We start from the raw sequence: 23,974 nt of genomic DNA, 5'->3' as shown, positions 1-23,974 counted from the left end.
GTGCTGAGTGCTCACATTATTATTTGTGTGTTTTCTTGTTTTTAATAAAAGTTCAGCTAAACACTCTAAAAGGGTCCGTATGGCTGGGAGGATTGTGTCAGTCCTTATTCAGCATTCAATCTGGTGACCGGGTCAGTGGAGTTCCGCTGCATCACTTTCTTTGCTCCGATTTCCTTGGGGCCTAGAGTTTCTTTCCTCTCTTGGGAGGATTGGGGGCCTAGCACCTCCTTACCGCTGTTCTGAGCGGTTTGGCCTTCTTGGACTTGTTCTTTCTGTGGTTCTCTTCTTGAGACCTTTTGGACTTAGTCCGTTCCTCGGGTTCCTTAGGGGGACCTGGTTCCCTTCAGGAGTTAGTTCCTTTGTAGGGACATGGGCAGTGTGGTCTCCTTGAGCTCTGTTTTGGGTTTCTTCCTTGGAGCTGGGGAATGCTCCACATCCTCCTTTCATCTTCTCCTCTAATTTTTTGGGGGTGATGTGGAGACTAGCCTTTGTTCAAGTGACTTTTTCCTCGAGGTATCCCCTTGTTCTTAGTCGTAGTGTGGCTATTGCGCCTAGGGTTCTAGTGACCTTGTTTCGGTCTTGCTTCCTTAGCTCCTTGGAGCGTTGGACTCTGGCAAGTGGTGGTGGTCTCGTCTTCTGGTTGGGACTTGTGAGTTTTTCTCGTTGTCCATTTTACTTTGGACATTGTATGGTATCTCCCGGGGGTCTGGTTTTATATCAGATGGGGGATTTCAGTTTCCGGGTTCTTGTTTATTTTTGGGCTCGGACCTCTCCTTGCTCTGGTTCTTCCGGTGGCTAAGGTTTTTCTCAGTGTTTCCTTTGTGGATCCCTTTGCGGGTTGTACCGGACTGTTAGGATCTAGAGCTGGTCCCGGGTTCCCCAGTTCCAGGAAACTTGGGCGGTGTCCTTTGGTTGAACTGGTTCAGTTAACCAGGTTTTTCTGGTTGCCGATGCCCCCTGGGCTTGCTTTTCGCCTTGGTCGGCTTGCTGAAGGAGTGTGATAGCTTCACTGTTCTGCAAGCAAAGGGGGTTCGCTTTGGAACCACTGCAGCTATGTCACCTTGTCTGTGTGCTAGCCAGTTAAATTCTTCAGAGGATTCCTTCCAGGTCAGGGCGTTTGGAGATTTGTTCTCTCGGTTCAGCGTATGGCTGTGTCCTGGGGGCAGGTGCTCTGTACTTCCGGCCCGTTTTCCAGCCCCCTTTGTCTTTGGAGGGGGGCTTATATCCTCTTTAGGGCTCTATCTTAGGGCTTCTCCTGGCTTCAAGAGGTTAGGACAGAAGGGTTAACCTATTTCGGAGAGGGGTATGCTCTCTGGGTTGTTCTGTCCATTTGGAGAGTTGCTGGTTCTGCCTTGAGTCTGTTGGGCCTTTAGCTAGATTTCTAGGTCTACGGTCTTGTCGACGGTCTCCATGTGGTATTTCGGGTTGGCACCAGAGCACTATTGTAATGGCTGTGCCATTTTTTTCCGCTCGTTGTTTGAGCCTGGGGGTTTTCTGGTCCCCTGGTTTCAGACCTGCCGATGCTTGGGCTGGCCCAGCTGGGGGTAGGTCCTGAGATCCGTTGTTCTCTTGGATCTTGGGGACACATTGGTACTCGTTGAAGTTCTGGGCTCTCCTTTTATTTTCAAGACCTATGTGTAGGTCTAGCGCTTTAAGTTGCCTAGAGCGTTTAGCACTCTACATTTTTTTTAGCCGCTTCTAGCAATTATTTCTTCTGTGTCATCCTGAGGATGGCTGCGTGTTCTTGACTCAGGTGCAAGTGAAGGGTTGCTCTTTGACACCAGCTACAGCGTTTGCGCCTTGATCGAGTGCTAGCCAGCTGTTTCAAACCTTGCAAGATGTTGGGAGAACTTTTTCTCTGTTCTGCTACCGGTTCTAAACCTTGTGGTTTCTTTTTGGATTAGGCGTGGCCTCCCCTTGTTGCATGACCCATTTAGGTCTTGCAAGCTTGGTTGATGGGGGTTTTTCCTTTTTATGGAGTTTGTGGTAACCTTTTTTCTTCCTTGCCTTATTCCTTTGGGAGTTTCGGCGGGGGCTCCCTTTGTTAGTAAAGGGTGTGTGGTGGGGGACCGACTGTTGGGTGACGGTGTCTCCCGGAGGAATGTTGGCTCAGTTGTGTCTGAGGTGTTGCGGTCTCTAGCTAGGCTTTCGGGCTATCTGCTGCTCAGTGTCCTTGGGGCCTTGTCCCTTTTTTGTTTTCTCGGCTTTGGACGAAGCAGAGTTTTTTGTTGGGTATAGGTTTTCAGGCCTGGTGCCCTCAGAAGGGGCTGCCTATCCTACCCTTCCATTTTGGCATTTAGTGTCCTCTATAGCTTGGGTATTGTTTTCCCAAAAGTAATGAATGCAGCTGTGGACTCTTTCCATTTAGGAAGAAAAACATAAATGATGCTTACCTGATAATTTTTCTTTTTTTCAGATGGAAGGAGTCCACAGCTCCCCATCTGTCTTTTTTTATGTGGGGCATTTTTTATTCTTCTGGCACCTTTTCACCCAGATATTTCTTCTACTGTTCCTTGTTCCTTGGCTGAATGATTGGGGTATGAGGGAAGTGGGAGGAGTATTTAAGCCTTTGACTGGGGTGTCTTTGCCTCCTCCTGGTGGCCAGGTTTTTATTTCCCAAAAGTAATGAATGCAGCTGTGGACTCTTTCAATCTGAAGAAAAGAAAATTATTAGGTAAGCATAATTTGTGTTTTCTGACTTGGTGGTTAAACCATCACCTTATTGTTCAAGGGGCCTCCTTTGTTCGTCCTTCCTGGACTGTAATCGCAACAGATGAAAGTCTTACAGCTTGGGGAGCTGTCTGGGGGGTCTCTGACAGCACAAGGGGTTTGGAATCCTCAAGAGGCGAGGTTACTAATCAATATTTTACAACTCTGTGCTATTTTCAGAGCTCTTCAGGCTTGGCCTCTATTGAAGAGAGAACTTTACATTCGTTTTCAGACAATATCACAACAGTGGCATATTTCAATTATCAACGGGGACTCGCAATCCTTTAGCAATGAAAGAAGTTTCTCTGATACTTTCTTGGGCGGAATCCAATTTTGTTATGCAATTCATATCCCAGGTGTAGACAATTGAGAAGCGGATTATTTCAGCCGTCATTCTCTACATCTGGGGGAGTGGTCTCTCCATCCAGATGTGTTTTTCCAACAGATATGGGGTCTTCCAGAAATAGATCTTCCCAGATACCTTTCCAGGTCCAGGGATCCTCAGGCGGAAATGATGGATGCTCTAGCAGTTCCCTTGTTTTACCAACCTGCTTAAATTTTTTCGCCTCTGGTTCTTCCAAAGGTGATCTCCAAGATCATAATTGAACAATCTTATGTGTTTCTGATAGCACCAGCATGACCTCACAGGTTTTGGTATGCGGACCTTGTCCCAATGTCCAGTTGCCAGCCTTGATCACTTCCTATAAGACCAGACCTTCTGTCTCAAGGCCCAGTTTTCCATCAGGATCTCAAATCTCTAAATTTGAAGGCATGAAAATTGAACTCTTAGTTCTTAGTCATAGAGGTTTTTTTGACTCGGTAATTAACACTATGATACAGGCTCGTAAGTCTGTTTCAAGGAAGATTTATCATAAGGTTTGGAAAACCTATATTTCATGGTGTTCCACTCATGAATATTCTTGGCATTCTTTTAGAATTCCTAGGATTCTACGGTTTCTTCAGGATGGTTTGAATAAAGGTTTGTCTGCAAATACTTTGAAAGGACAAATTTCTGCTCTTTCTGTCTTAGTGAATATCAGGAAGCTTAGCAATCTTTCGATGAAATGTTTTTTTCAGGCTTTAATTCGTATCAAACCTTTTTTCTTAAATCAATTTCTCCCCCTTGGAGTCTCAATTTGGTTTTAAAGATTTTGCAGGCTCCTCCTTTTGAGCCTATGAATTCTTTGGATATTAAAGTACTTTATTGGAAAGGTTTATTTCTTTTGGCTATCTCTTCTGCTAGAAGAGTTTCTGAATTGTCTGCTCTCTCTTGTGAGTCTCCTTATCTGATTTTTCACCCAGATAAAGCGGTTTTGCTGACTTTGTTTATATTTTTACCTAAAGTTGTGAATTTTAACATCAATAGGGAAATTATTGTTCCTTCCTTTTGTCCTAATCCTAAGAATTCTCTTGAAAGGTCTTTCCATTCTTTGGATGTGGTAAGAGCTTTGAAATATTATGTTTGAGACCAGTGTTCCCTCTAAGGCCAGTTTTTTGTGAGGCCCAGCAGTGAAACAGTTATTAAGAGAGCCATACCTTCCAGTCTGCATTGTGCAATGTTTGCTAATTGCTGGGTGTGGTTACTTGATTAACTGTTTTACTGCTGGGCCACACAAAAAACTGGTCTTAGAGGGAACAGTGGTTGAGACTACTAAAGATTTCAGAAAGACTTCTAGTCTATTTATTTTTCTGGTTCCAGAAAAGGTCAGAAAACCTCTGCCATTTCCTTGGCATCTTGGTTGAAGCTTTTGATTCACAAAGCTTATTTGGAGGCAGGGCAGTCTCCGCCTCAGTGAATTACAGCTCATTCTACTAGATCAGTTGCCACATCTTGACTTTCAAGAATGAAGCTTCAGTTGATCAAATTTGCAAAGCAGCAACTTGGTCTTCTTTGCATACATTTACTAAATGTTACCATTTTGATGTGTTTGCTTCTTCAGAAGCAGCCTTTGGTATAAAGGTTCTTCAGGCAGCTGTCTTTTTGATTCTAGTGCCTATGAAATGAGGTTTTTTTTTTTTAAAAAAAATATAAGAAAACTTTGTTAATTTTTGTATTTAATTTCTCAGCGGAAATAGCTGTTTTTATTTTATCCCTCCCTCTAGTGACTTCCACATCTTGGGTATTATATCCCATTCGTCATTGTTCATGGACTCTTTCCACCTATATGGAAGAGAACCTAATTTATGTAAGAACTTACCTGATAAATTTCTTTCATGGTGGTAAGAGTTCATGAGACCCACTCAAGTTTTGGGGGGGTTATGATTTTTTTTATATAAAGCACTTTATCCTCTTCCTCTTTTTTTATGCTTTTACACCTCACTAACTTGGCTATACGTTAAACTGAGGTATGAGTGAGGTGGGAGGTGTGTTTATAGGCAATTGAGGCTTGGGAAACCTTTGTCCCCTCCTGGTAGGAATGTATTTCCCATACGTCACTAGCTCATGGACTCTTGCCACCATGAAAGAAATTAATTTATCAGGTAAGTTCTTAAATTATGTTTCTTTCATGTAATTAGCAAGAGTCCATGAGCTAGTGACGTATGGGATATACATTCCTACCAGGAGGGGCAAAGTTTCCCAAACCTCAAAATACCTACAAATACACCCCTCACCACACCCACAAATCAGTTTTACAAACTTTGCCTCCTATGGAGGTGGTGAAGTAAGTTTGTGCTAGATTCTACGTTGATATGCGCTCCGCAACAGGTTGGAGCCCGGTTTTCCTCTCAGCGTGCAGTGAATGTCAGAGGGATGTGAGGAGAGTATTGCCTATTTGAATGCAATGATCTCCTTCTACGGGGTCTATTTCATAGGTTCTCTGTTATCGGTCGTAGAGATTCATCTCTTACCTCCCTTTTCAGATCGACAATATACTCTTAAATATATATATACCATTTCCTCTGCTGATTTTCGTTTCAGTACTGGTTTGGCTTTCTACAACATGTAGATGAGTGTCCTGGGGTAAGTAAGTCTTATTTTCTGTGACACTCTAAGCTATGGTTGGGCACTTTTTTAATAAAGTTCTAAATATATGTATTCAAACATTTATTTGCCTTGACTCAGGATGTTCAACATTTCCTTATTTTCAGACAGTCAGTTTCATATTTGGGATAATGCATTTGAATCAATCATTTTTCTTACCTTAAAAATTTGACTTTTTTTCCCTGTGGGCTGTTAGGCTCGCGGGGGCTAAAAATGCTTTATTTTATTGCGTCATTCTTGGCGCAGACTTTTTTGGCGCAACAAATCTTTTCTGTTTCCGGCGTCATACGTGTCGCCGGAAGTTGCGTCATTTTTGACGTTCTTTTGCGCCAAAAATGTCGGCGTTCCGGACGTGGCGTCATTTTTGTCGCCGAAAGCATTTAGGCGCCAAATAATGTGGGCGTCTTATTTGGCGCTAAAAAAATATGGGCGTCGCTTTTGTCTCCACATTATTTAAGTCTCATTTTTCTTTTGCTTCTGGTTGCTAGAAGCTTGTTTATTGGCATTTTTTCCCATTCCTGAAACTGTCATTTAAGGAATTTGATCAATTTTGCTTTATATGTTGTTTTTTCTCTTACATATTGCAAGATGTCTCACGTTGCATCTGAAAATCGCTGTCTGGTGCTGGAACTACCAAAGCTAAGTGTATCTGCTGTAAACTTTTGGTAGCTGTTCCTCCAGCTGTTGTTTGTATTAATTGTCATGACAAACTTGTTAATGCAGATAATATTTCCTTTAGTAATGTACCATTACCTGTTGCAGTTCCATCAACATCTAATGTTCAGAGTGTACCTGATAACGTAAGAGATTTTGTTTCTGAATCCATCAAGAAAGCTATGTCTGTTATTCCTCCTTCTAGTAAACATAAAAAAATCTTTTAAAACTTCTCTTTATACAGATGAATTTTTAAATGAACATCATCATTCTGATTCTAATGACTCTTCTGGTTCAGAGGATTCTGTCTCAGAGGTTGATGCTGATAAATCTTCATATTTATTTAAATTGGAATTTATTCGTTCTTTACTTAAAGAAGTACTAATTGCTTTAGAAATTGAGGATTCTGGTCCTCTTGATACTAAATCTAAACGTTTAGATAAGGTCTTTAAATCTCCTGTGGTTATTCCAGAAGTTTTTCCTGTTCCTGGTGCTATTTCTGAAGTAATTTCCAGAGAATGGAATAATTTGGGTAATTCATTTACTTCTTCTAAACGTTTTAAGCAATTATATCCTGTGCCGTCTGACAGATTAGAATTTTGGGACAAAATCCCTAAAGTTGATGGGGCTATTTCTACCCTTGCTAAACGTACTACTATTCCTACGTCAGATGGTACTTCGTTTAAGGATCCTTTAGATAGGAAAATTGAATCCTTTCTAAGAAAAGCTTATCTGTGTTCAGGTAATCTTCTTAGACCTGCTATATCATTGGCTGATGTTGCTGCAGCTTCAACTTTTTGGTTGGAAACTTTAGCGCAACAAGTAACAGATCATGATTCTCATAATATTATTATTCTTCTTCAACATGCTAATAATTTTCTCTGTGATGCCATTTTTGATATTATCAGAGTTGATGTCAGGTTTATGTCTCTAGCTATTTTAGCTAGAAGAGCTTTATGGCTTAAAACTTGGAATGCTGATATGTCTTCTAAATCGACTCTACTTTCCATTTCTTTCCAGGGTAACAAATTATTTGGTTCTCAGTTGGATTCTATTATCTCAACTGTTACTGGTGGGAAAGGAACTTTTTTACCACAGGATAAAAAATCTAAGGGTAAAAACAGGGCTAATAATCGTTTTCGTTCCTTTCGTTTCAACAAAGAACAAAAGCCTGATCCTTCATCCTCAGGAGCAGTTTCAGTTTGGAAACCATCTCCAGTCTGGAATAAATCCAAGCCTTCTAGAAAAGCAAAGCCAGCTTCTAAGTCCACATGAAGGTGCGGCCCTCATTCCAGCTCAGCTGGTAGGGGGCAGGTTACGTTTTTTCAAAGAAATTTGGATCAATTCTGTTCACAATCTTTGGATTCAGAACATTGTTTCAGAAGGGTACAGAATTGGTTTCAAGATAAGACCACCTGCAAAGAGATTTTTTCTTTCCCGTGTCCCAGTAAATCCAGTGAAAGCTCAAGCATTTCTGAAATGTGTTTCAGATCTAGAGTTGGCTGGAGTAATTATGCCAGTTCCAGTTCTGGAACAGGGGCTGGGGTTTTATTCGAATCTCTTCATTGTACCAAAGAAGGAGAATTCCTTCAGACCAGTTCTGGATCTAAAAATATTGAATCGTTATGTAAGGATACCAACGTTCAAAATGGTAACTGTAAGGACTATCTTGCCTTTTGTTCAGCAAGGGCATTATATGTCCACAATAGATTTACAGGATGCATATCTGCATATTCCGATTCATCCAGATCATTATCAGTTCCTGAGATTCTCTTTCCTGGACAAGCATTACCAGTTTGTGGCTCTGCCGTTTGGCCTAGCTACAGCTCCAAGAATTTTTACAAAGGTTCTCGGTGCCCTTCTGTCTGTAATCAGAGAACAGGGTATTGTGGTATTTCCTTATTTGGACGATATCTTGGTACTTGCTCAGTCTTCACATTTAGCAGAATCTCATACGAATCGACTTGTGTTGTTTCTTCAAGATCATGGTTGGAGGATCAATTCACTAAAAAGTTCATTGATTCCTCAGACAAGGGTAACCTTTCTGGGTTTCCAGATAGATTCAGTGTCCATGACTCTGTCTTTGACGGACAAGAGACGTCTAAAATTGATTTCAGCTTGTCGAAACCTTCAGTCACAATCATTCCCTTCGGTAGCCTTATGCATGGAAATTCTAGGTCTTATCACTGCTGCATCGGACGCGATCCCCTTTTCTCGTTTTCACATGCGACCTCTTCAGCTCTGTATGCTGAATCAATGGTGCAGGGATTACACAAAGATATCTCAATTAATATCTTTAAAACCGATTGTACGACACTCTCTAACGTGGTGGACAGATCACCATCGTTTAATTCAGGGGGCTTCTTTTGTTCTTCCGACCTGGACTGTAATTTCAATAGATGCAAGTCTTACAGGTTGGGGAGCTGTGTGGGGATCTCTGACGGCACAAGGAGTTTGGGAATCTCAGGAGGTGAGATTACCGATCAATATTTTGGAACTCCGTGCAATTTTCAGAGCTCTTCAGTCTTGGCCTCTTCTGAAGAGAGAATCGTTCATTTGTTTTCAGACAGACAATGTCACAACTGTGGCATACATCAATCATCAAGGAGGGACTCACAGTCCTCTGGCTATGAAAGAAGTATCTCGAATTCTGGTTTGGGCGGAATCCAGCTCCTGTCTAATCTCTGCGGTTCATATCCCAGGTATAGACAATTGGGAAGTGGATTATCTCAGTCGCCAAACGTTGCATCCGGGCGAATGGTCTCTTCACCCAGAGGTATTTCTTCAGATTGTTCAAATGTGGGAACTTCCAGAAATAGATCTGATGGCGTCTCATATTAACAAGAAACTTCCCAGGTATCTGTCCAGATCCCGGGATCCTCAGGCGGAGGCAGTGGATGCATTATCACTTCCTTGGAAGTATCATCCTGCCTATATCTTTCCGCCTCTAGTTCTTCTTCCAAGAGTAATCTCCAAGATTCTGAAGGAATGCTCGTTTGTTCTGCTGGTAGCTCCGGCATGGCCTCACAGGTTTTGGTATGCGGATCTTGTCCGGATGGCCTCTTGCCATCCGTGGACTCTTCCGTTAAGACCAGACCTTCTGTCGCAAGGTCCTTTTTTCCATCAGGATCTCAAATCCTTAAATTTAAAGGTATGGAGATTGAACGCTTGATTCTTGGTCAAAGAGGTTTCTCTGACTCTGTGATTAATACTATGTTACAGGCTCGTAAATCTGTATCTAGAGAGATATATTATAGAGTCTGGAAGACTTATATTTCTTGGTGTCTTTCTCATCATTTTTCTTGGCATTCTTTTAGAATTCCGAGAATTTTACAGTTTCTTCAGGATGGTTTAGATAAAGGTTTGTCCGCAAGTTCTTTGAAAGGACAAATCTCTGCTCTTTCTGTTCTTTTTCACAGAAAGATTGCTAATCTTCCTGATATTCATTGTTTTGTACAAGCTTTGGTTCGTATAAAACCTGTCATTAAGTCAATTTCTCCTCCTTGGAGTTTGAATTTGGTTCTGGGGGCTCTTCAAGCTCCTCCTTTTGAACCCATGCATTCATTGGACATTAAATTACTTTCTTGCAAAGTTTTGTTCCTTTTGGCGATCTCTTCTGCCAGAAGAGTCTCTGAATTATCTGCTCTTTCTTGTGAGTCTCCTTTTCTGATTTTTCATCAGGATAAGGCGGTGTTGCGAACTTCTTTTGAATTTTTACCTAAGGTTGTGAATTCCAACAACATTAGTAGAGAAATTGTGGTTCCCTCATTATGTCCTAATCCTAAGAATTCTAAGGAGAAATCGTTGCATTCTTTGGATGTTGTTAGAGCTTTGAAATATTATGTTGAAGCTACTAAGTCTTTCCGAAAGACTTCTAGTCTATTTGTTATCTTTTCCGGTTCTAGAAAAGGCCAGAAAGCTTCTGCCATTTCTTAAGCATCTTGGTTGAAATCTTTAATTCATCATGCCTATGTCGAGTCGGGTAAAACTCCGCCTCAAAGGATTACAGCTCATTCTACTAGGTCAGTTTCTACTTCCTGGGCGTTTAGGAATGAAGCTTCGGTTGATCAGATTTGCAAAGCAGCAACTTGGTCCTCTTTGCATACTTTTACTAAATTCTACCATTTTGATGTATTTTCTTCTTCTGAAGCAGTTTTTGGTAGAAAAGTACTTCAGGCAGCGGTTTCAGTTTGAATCTTCTGTTTATGTTTTTCATTAAACTTTATTTTGGGTGTGGATTATTTTCAGCAGGAATTGGCTGTCTTTATTTTATCCCTCCCTCTCTAGTGACTCTTGCTTGGTAAGATCCACATCTTGGGTAGTCATTATCCCATACGTCACTAGCTCATGGACTCTTGCTAATTACATGAAAGAAAACATAATTTATGTAAGAACTTACCTGATAAATTAATTTCTTTCATATTAGCAAGAGTCCATGAGGCCCACCCTTTTTTGTGGTGGTTATGATTTTTTTGTATAAAGCACAATTATTCCAATTCCTTATTTTATATGCTTTCGCACTTTTTTCTTATCACCCCACTTCTTGGCTATTCGTTAAACTGATTTGTGGGTGTGGTGAGGGGTGTATTTGTAGGCATTTTGAGGTTTGGGAAACTTTGCCCCTCCTGGTAGGAATGTATATCCCATACGTCACTAGCTCATGGACTCTTGCTAATATGAAAGAAATGAATTTATCAGGTAAGTTCTTACATAAATTATGTTTTTCCTGCCACTAGGAGGAGGCGAAGAGCTCTATATAAACCTTCCCACCTCTATAGTAATCAGTCTTGTCTTTGCCTCTGCTGGAGGTAGGTGAAGAATGAAGAAGCACAATATTGTTTATTTTTTTTCTAAGATATAGAGAGTACACAACATCATCAATTAGTAGTGTGAATATCACTCCTGGCCAGCAGGAGGAAACAAAAGCACCACAGCAAAGCTGTGTCACTCCCCTACCCACAATCCCCAGTCATTCTCTTTGTCTCGATCAATGGAGGAGGTTAAGTTTTGGTGTCTGAAGAAAATTGGATTTAATTTGCTACAAGCAAGATTTTTTGGGTATAGCTCTGCCGTAGAGTAGTGGTGGCTTTAAAGCAGTTAGGAACTTGTGAGTTGGGCCTTGCTTTATTTCCTAACATATTGCTGCCCTAGTATAGAAAGCCAGAGTAGGTTTACTCTGTTCTTTCTTTTTTCTTTCTCTTTTTTCTTTCTCTTTTGAGAAATGATCTGGGGTTTTCAAAACTGTGAAGGGCTGTGTGTAGTCTCGGTTTGTGGGTACTTCAACTGAGAGACATAGTATTTTTTAGTCAGGATGGCTCTTAGCGTTTTATTCTTGTGTGACTTTAATAGTAGAATGCAAGAGGTATTTCTGGTGTTATTTTGCTCCAATACTCCTGTGTGTTGCACCATTATGAGGGCTTCTCTATGCTAACTTTTAATTGTGGCTGTTTTTCCGGGAGAGGAACGCACGCTTTCTGCTTGATGCACCGTTTCTGGGTGCCGGTCATGTGACCCGCCCCTTCGATATGAAGAGAGAGTGGCGTAATTTTCTTTTCTCTTGCAAGGTGTATCCAGTCCACGGATTCATCATTTACTTGTGGGATATTCTCATTCCCTACAGGAAGTGGCAAAGAGAGCACACAGCAGAGCTGTCCATATAGCTCCCCCTCTAGCTCCACCCCCCAGTCATTCTCTTTGCCGACTCTAAGCACTAGGGTCTCTCTACGGGAGGGTAAAGTGAATGTGGTGTTAGAATTGTACTTTTTATTATATTCAATCAAAAGTTTATTTTAAATGTTACCGGTTTGTACTATTTACTCTCTAGCAGAAAAGTGATGAAGATTTCTGCTGAGAGGAAAATGATTTTAGCATGTTGTAACTAAAATCCAATGCTGTTCCCACACAGGAGGAGTACCAGAAAACTTCAGTTGGGGGGAACGGTTTGCAGGGTAATCTGCAATGAGGTATGTTCAGTCATTTATTTCTAGACAAGACTGAGATAATGCTAGAAGAGACTGACAATATCCCCATGAGGGGAGGGTAAGCTATGTTCACAGACATAGTAAGGAATTGAATGCTTACATAACAGGGCTAATTATGCTGGTTGACACTGATTCAGGGCAATCGATTGTTTATTTAAGAAAAATATCGTTTGTAGACACTTTGAAAGTCCTTTTGGGGTTCTTTCTGGGGTTATTACCCACATGGCTGGTTTTTATTCACTTAAGAGTGATTTACTAGGCCTCACAGCTCCGGAGTAGAGTGGGAGGGGGCTAATTTTGCGCCTCAGGTGCGCAGTTAGAATTGCAGAGAAGTTCATGTGGCTTCACATGGAGGGTCCTGCTGCTGTTTGAGGGCCTTATAGAAGCTATATTCCCCCTAAATCTGATCCCTAAGGGCAGGTAGGGCCACAGCAAGGCTGTGGCAAGGTGCTGTACTATTTTTAACCGGGTGTTGGCTTTAGGCTGCTCCGGTTTGGGCATTAATGGGTTAATCGTTTTGAAACTTGTGGTGCAATCTTATTAAGGCTTTAGGTACATACTGTGAAAATTTCAGGAGAATTGCTGCATTTTTCACTGTTTTGTAAAATTGTGTGCTCTTTTTATCTCTTAAAGGCACAGTAACGTTTTTTTCAAATTGTGTTTTTTATTTGATTAAAGTGATTTCCAAGCCTGCTTGTGTATATTACTAGTCTATTAAACATGTATGACACTAAGTAAAATCCTTGTTCAATGTGTTTTGAAGCCATGGTGGAACCCGATCTCAGAATGTGTCCCACTTGTACTGATATGTCTATACACTTTAAAGATCATATTGTTGCACTTAAGAATGTGGCCCAAGATGATTCTCAGACTGAAGGTAACGAGGGTAGCCCGTCTGCCTCTCCCCAAGTGTCACAACCAGTTACGCCCGCGCAAGCGACGCCTAGTACCTCTTGTGCGTCTAACCCTTTTACATTACAAGACTTAGCGGCAGTCATGGATAATTCTCTTACAGCCTTCTTATCTAAACTGCCCGTGTTACCCGCAAAGCGTGATAGCTCAGTTTTAAGAACAGATTATGAACATTCTGACGCTTTGGTAGCCCTATCCGATATACCCTCACAACGCTCTGAAGTGGGAGCGAGGGATTTGATGTCTGAGGGAGAAGTCTCTGATTCAGAAAGGGTTCCTCCTCAGACAGATTCAGATACATTGGCTTTTAAATTTAAACTAGAACACCTCCGCGTTTTGCTTAGGGAGGTATTATCTACTCTGGATGACTGCGACCCTTTAGTGATCCCAGAGAAATTGTGTAAAATGGACAAATACCTAGAGGTCCCTGTTTACACGGATACGTTTCCGGTCCCTAAGAGGATTGCGGATATCGTTACTAGGGAGTGGGATACACCAGGTGTTCCCTTTGCTCCCCGTCCTGTTTTTAAGAAAATGTTCCCCATACCTGACCCTGTTAGGGACTCGTGGCAGACGGTCCCTAAGGTGGAGGAGGCTGTTTCTACACTTGCTAAACGCACAACCATACCAATTGAAGACAGTTGTGCTTTTAAAGACCCTATGGATAAGAAGTTAGAGGATTTACTTAAGAAAATTTTTTGTTCAACAAGGTTTTCTTCTCCAACCTATTGCCTGCATATTTCCTGTAACTACTGCAGCTGCTTTCTGGTTTGAGGCGCTGGAAGACTCGCTCCAGACGGAGACCGCATATGAGGAAATTATGAATAGAATTAAGGCTCTAAAGCTAGCTAATTCTTTTATCACTGACGCCGCTTTCCAAATAGCTAGGTTAGCAGCAAAAAATTCAGGTTTCGCTATTTTGGTGAGCAGGGCGCTATGGCTAAAGTCCTGGTCAGCCAATGTGTCGTCTAAATCCAAGCTTTTGAACATTCCTTTCAAAGGAAAGACCCTCTTCGGGCCTGAATTGAGATTATTTCAGATATCACCGGGGGAAAAGGCCATGCTCTCCCTCAGGACAAGCCCTTTAAGACAAAGAACAAAGCTAATTTTCGTTCCTTTCGCAATTTCAGGAACGGCCCCGCTTCATCCTCTCCGGCTGCAAAGCAAGAGGGTAACGCTTCACAACCCAAGGCAACCTGGAAACCTTACCAGGGCTGGAATAGGGGTAAACAGGCCAAAAAGCCTGCAGCTGCCACCAAGACAGCATGAAGGGGTAGCCCCTGATCCGGGACCGGATCTAGTAGGGGGCAGACTCTCTCTCTTCGCTCAGGCCTGGGCAAGAGATGTACACGATCCTTGGGCATTAGAGATTGTAGCCCAGGGTTACCTTTTAGAATTCAAGAACTCTCCTCCAAGGGGAAGGTTCCACATTTCTCGTCTGTCTACAGATCAGACAAAGAAAGAGGCGTTTTTATGCTGTGTAGAAGATCTACATACAATGGGAGTGATCCACCCAGTTCCAATTGCAGAACAAGGACTGGGGTTTTACTAAAACCTGTTTGTGGTTCCCAAAAAAGAAGGAACTTTCAGACCAATCCTGGATCTCAAAATTCTAAACAAATTCCTCAGAGTCCCATCATTCAAGATGGAGACCATTCGGACAATCTTACCAATGATCCAGGAGGGTCAATATATGACTACCGTGGATCTAAATGATGCGTATCTGCATATTCCTATCCACAAATATCATCACCAGTTTCTCAGGTTCGCCTTTCTGGACAAGCATTATCAGTTTGTGGCTCTTCCTTTCGGGTTGGCCACTGCTCCCAGAATTTTCACAAAGGTGCTAGGGTCCCTCCTGGCGGTTCTAAGTCCGCGGGGCATAGCAGTGGCGCCTTACCTAGACGACATCTTAATTCAGGCGTCGACTTTCCAAAGAACCAAGTCTCACATGGAGATCGTATTGGCCTTTCTGAGGTCTCACGGGTGGAAGGTGAACGTCAAAAAGAGTTCTCTCTCCCCCTTACAAGAGTTCAATTCCTAGGAACACTGATAGACTCGGTAGAAATGAAAATATTTCTGACGGGAGGTCAGAAAGTTAAAACTGTTAACTACTTGCCGAGCTCTTCATTCCATTCCTCGGCCATCTGTAGCTCAGTGCATGGAGACAATCGGACTAATGGTAGCGGCAATGGACATAGTCCCTTTTGCTCGGATACACCTCAGACCACTGCAACTATGCATGCTCAAACAGTGGAATGGGGATTATGCAGATTTGTCTCCTCAAATTCAGTTGGACCAGGAGACCAGAGATTCTCTTCTCTGGTGGTTGTCTCAGGATCACCTGTCTCAGGGAATATGTTTCCGCAGGCCAGAGTGGATCATTGTAACGACCGACGCCAGTCTGTTAGGCTGGGGTGCGGTCTGGGACTCCCTGAAAGCTCAGGGCTTATGGTCTCGTGAAGAAACTCTTCTCCCGATAAACATTCTGGAACTGAGGGCGATATTCAACGCTCTTCAGGCATGGCCTCAACTAGCTGCGGCCAAATTCATCAGATTTCAGTCGAACAACATCACGACTGTAGCTTACGTCAATCATTAGGGGGGAACAAAGAGTTCCCTAGCAATGACGGAAGTAACCAAAATAATCAGGTGGGCGGAGGATCACTCCTGCCATCTCTCAGCAATTCACATCCCAGGAGTAGACAACTGGGAGGCGGATTTTCTAAGTCATCAGACTTTTCACCCGGGGGAGTGGGAACTCCACCCGGAGGTATTTGCCCAGCTGACTCAGCTTTGGGGCACTCCAGAGTTGGATCTGATGGCGTCCTGTCAGAACACCAAACTTCCTCTCTATGGGTCCAGGTCCCGGGATTCCAAGGCGGTATTGATAGATGCTCTAGCAGCGCCTTGGTCCTTCAATCTGGCTTATGTTTTTCCACCGTTTCCTCCTCTCCCGCGTCTGGTTGCCAGAATCAAGCAGGAGAAGGCTTCGGTGATTCTGATAGCGCCTGCGTGGCCACGCAGGACTTGGTATGCAGACCTAGTGGACATGTCATCTGTCCCACCATGGACATTGCCAATGAGGCAGGATCTTCTGATACAGGGTCCATTCAAGCATCCAAATTTAGTTTCTCTATGTCTGACTGCTTGGAGATTGAACGCTTAATTCTATCAAAGCGTGGGTTCTCTGAGTCAGTTATAGATACTCTGATTCAGGCTAGAAAGCCTGTCACCAGGAAAATCTACCATAAGATATGGCGGAAATATCTTTGTTGGTGTGAATCCAAGGGTTACTCATGGAGTAAGATTAGGATTCCCAGGATATTGTCCTTTCTCCAAGAAGGCTTGGAGAAAGGATTGCAGCTAGTTCCTTAAAAGGACAAATATCTGCTTTGTCTATCCTGTTACACAAGCGTCTGGCAGAGGTACCAGACGTTCAAGCGTTTGCTCAGGCTTTAGTCAGAATTAAGCCTGTTTATAAACCTGTGGCTCCGCCATGGAGTTTGAATCTAGTTCTTTCAGTTCTTCAAGGGGTTCCGTTTGAACCTTTACATTCCATAAACATTAAGTTGTTATCTTGGAAAGTTTTGTTTTTGATAGCTATCTCTTCTGCTCGAAGAGTTTCAGAATTATCTGCCTTACAGTGTGATTCACCTTACCTGGTGTTCCACGCAGATAAGGTAGTTTTGCGTACCAAGCCTGGTTTTCTTCCTAAAGTTGTTTCTAACAAGAATATTAACCAGGAAATAGTTGTTCCTTCTCTGTGTCCTAATCCATCTTCGAAGAAGGAACGTCTATTACACAATCTTGATGTAGTTCATGCTTTAAAGTTCTATTTACAAGCAACTAAGGATTTCAGACAAACATCTTCCTTGTTTGTTATCTATTCTGGTAAGAGGAGAGGTCAGAAAGCGACTGCTACCTCTCTTTCCTTTTGGCTGAAAAGCATCATCCGTTTGGCCTATGAGACTGCTGGCCAGCAGCCTCCTGAAAGAATTACTGCTCATTCTACCAGAGCAGTGGCTTCCACATGGGCTTTCAAAAACGAGGCTTCTGTTGAACAGATTTGTAAGGCAGCGACTTGGTCTAAACTGCATACTTTTGCCAAATTTTACAAATTCGATACTTTTGCTTCTTCGGAGGCTATTTTTGGGACAAAGGTTTTGCAAGCAGTGGTGCCTTCCGTTTAAGGTACCTGTCTTGTTCCCTCCCTTCATCCGTGTCCTAAAGCTTTGGTATTGGTATCCCACAAGTAAAGGATGAATCCGGGGACTGGATACACCTTGCAAGAGAAAACAGAATTTATGCTTACCTGATAAATTACTTTCTCTTGCGGTGTATCCAGTCCACGGCCCGCCCTGGCATTTAAGTCAGGTAAAAAAAATTTTGTTTAAACTACAGTCATCACTGCACCCTATGGTTTCTCCTTTTTCTTCCTAACCTTTGGTCGAATGACTGGAGGGTGGAGCTAGAGGGGGAGCTATATGGACAGCTCTGCTGTGTGCTCTCTTTGCCACTTCCTGTAGGGAATGAGAATATCCCACAAGTAAAGGATGAATCCGTGGACTGGATACACCGCAAGAGAAAGTAATTTATCAGGTAAGCATAAATTCAGTTTTCTTTATTGCTGGTTCGACTTAGAGCGTGCATTGTGTGAGCTAGTCTCTTTGTGCAAGGTCAAAAATTCTTAAGTTCCCTTATGTACAGTAGGGCACCTCAGAAATCTGGGGTGTAAAGGTTGTCAGTATTGAACATTTCATAACGTTTTTGAGACTTTTTGTACTTAAAGTGATAGTAAGGTTTTTTTTCATCAAAATTGTTTATTTAAAATAATTATTTTTTTTAAATCCTTTTTGTGGGATTTCTCCAGCTATGAACATGGAATCTGACCCCATTGTTTTGAATAAATATTTATTATGCCTAGAGACCCATATTGTTGCACCTATGCAATTTTGTGCCTCATGTTTAGCCAGAACTTTAGAATGTAAAGATAAATTATTGCCCGCTGAGCCAAATGTTTCTCAGGATGATGCTGTTCAGGCAATGCCACAGCTTTCTCCTCAAATGTCCCAAGCCTCTATGGCGTCACATACAGTGCCCTGCAGTTCCTCTCAGCCTCCTGGAGGAGTTTATTTGCCTGCAGAAATTGCTGCTCGGGTATCTTCTGCGGTATCTGCGACGACATCTGCTTTTCCTATGTTAAAAGGAAAATGCAAGAGGAAAATAAGAGATTCAGATAGTAATGTTTCTTTTCCACCTTGCCCTTCTTCATAATTCTGAGGAGGATACGTTGGTAGACTGTAGAGTGTAAAATATCAGATTCAGAGAGTATAATTCCTTCATCTGATGCTGAAGTAGTAACCTTCAGATTTAAGCTTGAACACCTTCATGTATTAAAGGAGGTTTTGGCTACCTTGGATGACTCAGATACTCCTGTCGTTGTCAACCCTAAGAAATCTAGTAAACTTAATAAATACTTTGATGTTCCTTCCAGTGTTTCCTGTTCCGGACCATGCCACGGAGATTATTTCACAGGAATGGAAGAAGCCAGGGATACTTTTTTCCCCGTCTCCTGTCTTTAAAAAAGATGTTTCCTGTCACTGACTCCATTAAAGGTTTGTGGCGCACGGTGCCTAAAGTAGAAGGGGCCATTTCTACTCTGGCTAAGATAACTACTATCCCTATAGAGCAGTGTTTCCCAACCGTGGTCCTCAAGTACCCCCACCAGGCCTGGTTTTCATTATAGCTGAACCAGTGCACAGGTGAAGTAATCGGCTGATCAGTAACCAACATGCTCTCATCCATCAGATGATTATTTCACCTGTGCTCTAGTTCAGCTATAATGAAAACCAGGACTGTTGGGGGTACTTGAGGACCACAGTTGGGAAATACTGCTATAGAGGATAGCTGCTCTTTTAAGGATCCAATGGACAAAAAGCTGGAGGCTTATTTGAAGAAGATGTATATTCATCAAGGTCTGCAATGGCAACCTGCAGTTTGTATTGCCACTGTGTCAAGTGTGGCATCTTATTGGTGCAACACCTTGTCTGATTCAATTTTAGTAGAGACTCCTTTGGAGGTGATCCAAGACAGAATTAAGGCTCTCAAACTAACCAATTCCTTTATTTATGATGCTACCATGCAAGTTATTAAACTGGGAGCCAAGATATCTGGCTTTGCTGTCCTAGCCCGCAGGGCGCTGTGGCTGAAATCATGGTCAGCGGATGTTACCTCTAAGTCCAAACTTCTGGCGCTTCCTTACAAGGGTAAGACCTTGTTTGGACCTGGTCTGACAAAAATAATTTCTCTTATTACTGGTGGAAAAGGGTCTTTTTTACCACAAGACAAGAAGAATAGACCTAAAGGACGTCAAAGTAATTTTCTTTCTTTTCGTAACTTCAAAGGAAAGTCTTCCTCTTCCAAGCAGGAACAGTCCAAGTCTTCTTGGAACACCACTCAGTCTTGGAACAAGGGGAAGCAATCTAAGAAACCCACAGCCGAGTTTAAATCAGCATGAATAGTTTGCCCCCGATCTGGGTTCGGATCAAGTGGGGTCAGATTTTCTCTGTTTTATCAAGCTTGGATATGAGATGTCCAAGATCCCTGGGCTGTGGACATAGTATCTCAGGGTTACTAAATAGAATTTAATACTTTTCCTCCCAGGAGCAGGTTCCACCTCTGAAGATTATCTGCAGACCAGATAAAGCGGCGTTCTTGAATTGCGTTCGAGACCTCTCTTCCCTGGGAGCGATATTCGCAGTTCCAGTAAGGGAACAGGGACTAGGATTCTATTCAAATCTGTTCGTGGTTCCCAAAAAAGAGGGGACTTTTTGTCCTATTCTAGACCTAAAGTGTCTCAACAAGTTTCTCAGGATACCATCCTTCAAAATGGAAACCATTCGTTCCATTCTACCTTTGGTCCAAGAGGGTCAGTTCATGACAACCATAGACCTGAAGGATGCGTATCTTCATGTTCCCATCCACAGGGATCATTATAAATTCCTGAGATTAGCCTTTCTAGACAAACACTTTCAGTTTGTGTCTCTTATTTGGTCTTGCCACAGCTCCCAGAATTTCCTCAAAGGTTCTGGGGGCTCTCTTGGCAGTGATCAGGTCTCAGGGGAATTGCAGTGGCGCCATACCTGGACGACATATTGGTTCAGGCGCCATCTTTTTAACAAGCAAACTCTCATACAGAGATCTTGTTGTCTTTTCTATGTTCCCATGGATGGAAAGTGAATCTGGGAAAGAGTTCCCTTGTTCCAGCTACAAGGGTAGTTTTTTTAGGGACCATAATAGATTCCCTATCTATGAGAATATTTCTGACAGAGGTCAGAAAATCGAAGATTCTTGCCTCTCTCTACAGTCTACTGTTCACAAGAATTAATAAATGAGTACAGCACCTGTTAGTACCTTTTAGTGAATATTTGTTCTGTTTGATGCCTGTGGGGAAAGGGTTACTGCCACCCTCACAGCAATGTAGAAGAATAGTATCCACAGCACCAGTTAAGGTAAAAGAAAAAACCTTTATTTTCACATTACATGCAACGTTTCGGCCTTCATGGCCTTAATCATGCATACAAAACATTTCAGCCTCTATCCACAATATATAGGCTGATCAATTAAAACATTAATTACTAACAGATTTGACAAAATGTTTCACACAGAGCAATTACTCCCTTTAGTGTTTATCATATTTTACTCCATCATATAAGATTTAACTCTCAAGTTACCAAAATACAATTGCTAGAGGAGTTTCCACTGAATGCACAAGTGCCATTAAAAACAAGAAAATATATAGGAACAAGTCTTACTGCAATCTTAAATATCTGTAGTTACACCACTAAAATATATTACTAACACCTTTTACCAATCTTTCTGTTAAATCTTACCTATATCTTTAAATAAACAAGAATCAATAGCTGGCTGTTAAATTTTTAAATTTTTAAAGTTTTACATTTAGAGGAAGACAGAGAAGTCTATTTCTCTATTTAACCTTTTAGGGTACAGACTAACTTGTGGATCCAGTAAGTTTCTTTTTGTTTAAGGATCCTCTCCCTGTCACCCCCACCTCTTAATGTGCCTACATTGTCAATGATCTGCCATCTAATTTGACTTATGTTATGGCCTGCCTGAATATAATGATTAGAAACAGGAGCTTCTTTATTACCACATCTCAAGTTAGATTTATCCTGACCTTCCTGGGTGATTGTGGCCACGGACGCCAGCCTGCTCGGTTGGGGAGCAGTCTGGTACTCGTTAAAGGTTCAGGGAATATGGACTTGGGAGGAGTCTGCTCTCCCCATAAATATATTGTAGTTGAGAGCGATTTACAATGCGCTGATGACTTGGCCTCAGTTGTCTTTAGCCCGGTTTATCAGATTCCAGTCGGACAACATCACCTCAGTGGCTTACATCAACCACCAGGGAGGAACTCGGAGTTCCTTAGCCATGAAAGAGGTGACTCTGATTGTTCAGTGGGTGGAAGCTCACAATTGCTATCTGCCATCCACATTCCATGAGTGGACAACTGGGAAGCGGATTTCCTGAGCAGACAGACTTTTTATCCCGGGGAGTGGGTTCTCCATCCGGAGGTGTTTTTCCAGGTTAACCCTCAAATGGGGGGTGCCGGAGTTGGATCTGATGGAGTCTCTGCAGAACGCCAAGCTTCCAAGGTACGGTTCAAGGTCAAAAGATCCGCAGGCCGCCCTGATAGATGCTCTGGCGGTTCCTTGGGATATCAGTCTGGCATATCCGTTCCCTCCATTTGGTCTCCTTCCACGAGTCATTGCTCGTATCAAACAGGAGAGAGCATTGGTAATTCTAATAGTTCCTGCATGGCCTCGCAGGATCTGCTATGCAGACCTAGTGAAGATGTCATCTCTTCCACCTTGGAGGTTTCCTCTGAGGAAGGACCTTCTAACTCAGGGTTTTTTTCCTTCATCCAAATCTCGTTTCTCTAAAGCTGACTGCTTGAAGATTGAACGCTTAGTTGTGGCTAAGCATGGTTTTTCTGAGTCGGTCATTGAGACCAGAATCCAGGCACACAAGCTTGTTACTAGAAATATTTACCTTAAGGTATGGCGTTAATACCTTTATTGGTGTGAATCCAAGGGCTACTCTTGGAGTAGGGTCAGGATTCCTAGGATTTTGTCTTTTCTCCAGGAAGGTCTGGAGAAGGGATGGTTAGTCAGTTCTCTGAAAGGTCAAATTTCTGCTTTGTCTATTTTGCGAATGTGCCAGATCTTCAGTCTCTTTGTCAGGCTCTGGTCAGAATCAGGCCTGTGTTTGTCTGTTGCTCCTCCTTGGAGCCTTAACCTTGTTCTTAAAGTTTTGCAGCAGGCTCAGTTTGAGCCATTGCATTCCATAGATATTAAGTTGTTATCTTGGAAGGTTTTGTTTCTTATTGCTATCTCTTCTGCTCTGAGAGTCTCGGAACTCTTGGCTTTGCAGTGCGATTCACATTACCTTATCTTTCATGGGGATAAGGCGGTTCTTCATACTAAATTGGGCTTTCTTCCTAAAGTGGTTTCGGATAGAAATATTAATCAGGAAATTGTTGTTCCTTCTCTCTGTCCTAATCCTTCCTCTCATAAAGAACGTTTGTTACACAACTTGGTATAATTCGTTTTGCTTATGAGACTGCTAGTCAGCAGCCTCCTGAGAGAATTACAGCTCATTCCACAAGGGCTATCTCCTCTTCTTGGGCTTTCAAAAATGAAGCTTCTGTGGAACAGATTTGCAAGGCTGCAACTTGGTCCTCCCTGCGTACTTTTTCCAAATTTTCCAAATTTGATTATTTTGCCTTGGCTGAGGCTTCTTTTGGGAGAAAGATTCTTCAAGCGGTGGTGCCGTGTCCTCTAAATTGGGTATTGGTTTCCACTAGTAATTGATGATGTTGTGGACTCTCCATATCTTAGGAAAGAAAACAAAATTTATGCTTACCTGATAAATGTATTTCTTTCCGGATATGGAGAGTCCACTACCCAACCCTTTTATTTTAGACACTTTTGTATTTCTTTTTTTTCCCCATTTCCCTTCGGTCAAATGACTGGGGATTGTGTTTAGGGGAGTGACACTTAACAGCTTTGGTGTGGGGTGCTCTTTGCTTCCTCTTGCTGGCCAGGAGTGATATTTCCACTAGTAATTGATGACGTCCTGGACTCTTCATATCTGGAAAGAAATACATTTATCAGGTAAGCATAAATTTTGTTTAGTAGCTTGCCAGAATGTGTTAATAATTTAATACTCTCTCCACTATAGTTATTCCTATACTTTATTGCAGATAGTGTAACAGTAAAATAAGTTCCCGCTATAGAAGGAACTTTTTATTAGCTTAGACTCTAATCTACCCATACATTACTGTGGATTAGTTAGCTCTAATTGTTGGGATACCTGATATTAGCACCATAACAACTACGTATCTGCTTATTGATTTCTTATTGGCGGATGCTACATAGTGTATTACTCTCCATCATCATTCTGGTTGTTAGAAAATTTTAACCTGTGTGTGCTTTTGTATGTTATGACCGGTTCTTTTTAAATTTAAATTCAATAGTTATTTGGCTATGAATGATTGTCACAATGAATACTCTTTGTAAGTATAGCACAGAGTAAGGCTAACTTTCTCTTTGTGGTGCAACTTGTTTTGCATTTTTTGGTAAAATTGTTACTAATTAGCCTTATACTCTGATGTTCAGTAAGCTTAATAATATAGAGTAATATGCAAGAT

At 42.0% G+C, this 23,974-nt stretch overlaps 1 protein-coding gene across 2 annotated transcripts in view; it reads left to right on the top strand.

Moving 5' to 3' along the window:
• ADAM10 (ADAM metallopeptidase domain 10) overlaps positions 1 to 23,974 on the top strand; it is an 853,517-nt gene that overhangs the window by 819,536 nt on the left and 10,007 nt on the right. The window lies entirely within an intron of this gene.

Source organism: Bombina bombina, chromosome 6 (assembly GCF_027579735.1).
Source record: "Bombina bombina isolate aBomBom1 chromosome 6, aBomBom1.pri, whole genome shotgun sequence".
Lineage (NCBI taxonomy): Eukaryota > Metazoa > Chordata > Amphibia > Anura > Bombinatoridae > Bombina > Bombina bombina.
Note: the sequence above shows the minus strand (reverse complement) of the source record. Positions and strands in the feature narration are given on the sequence as shown.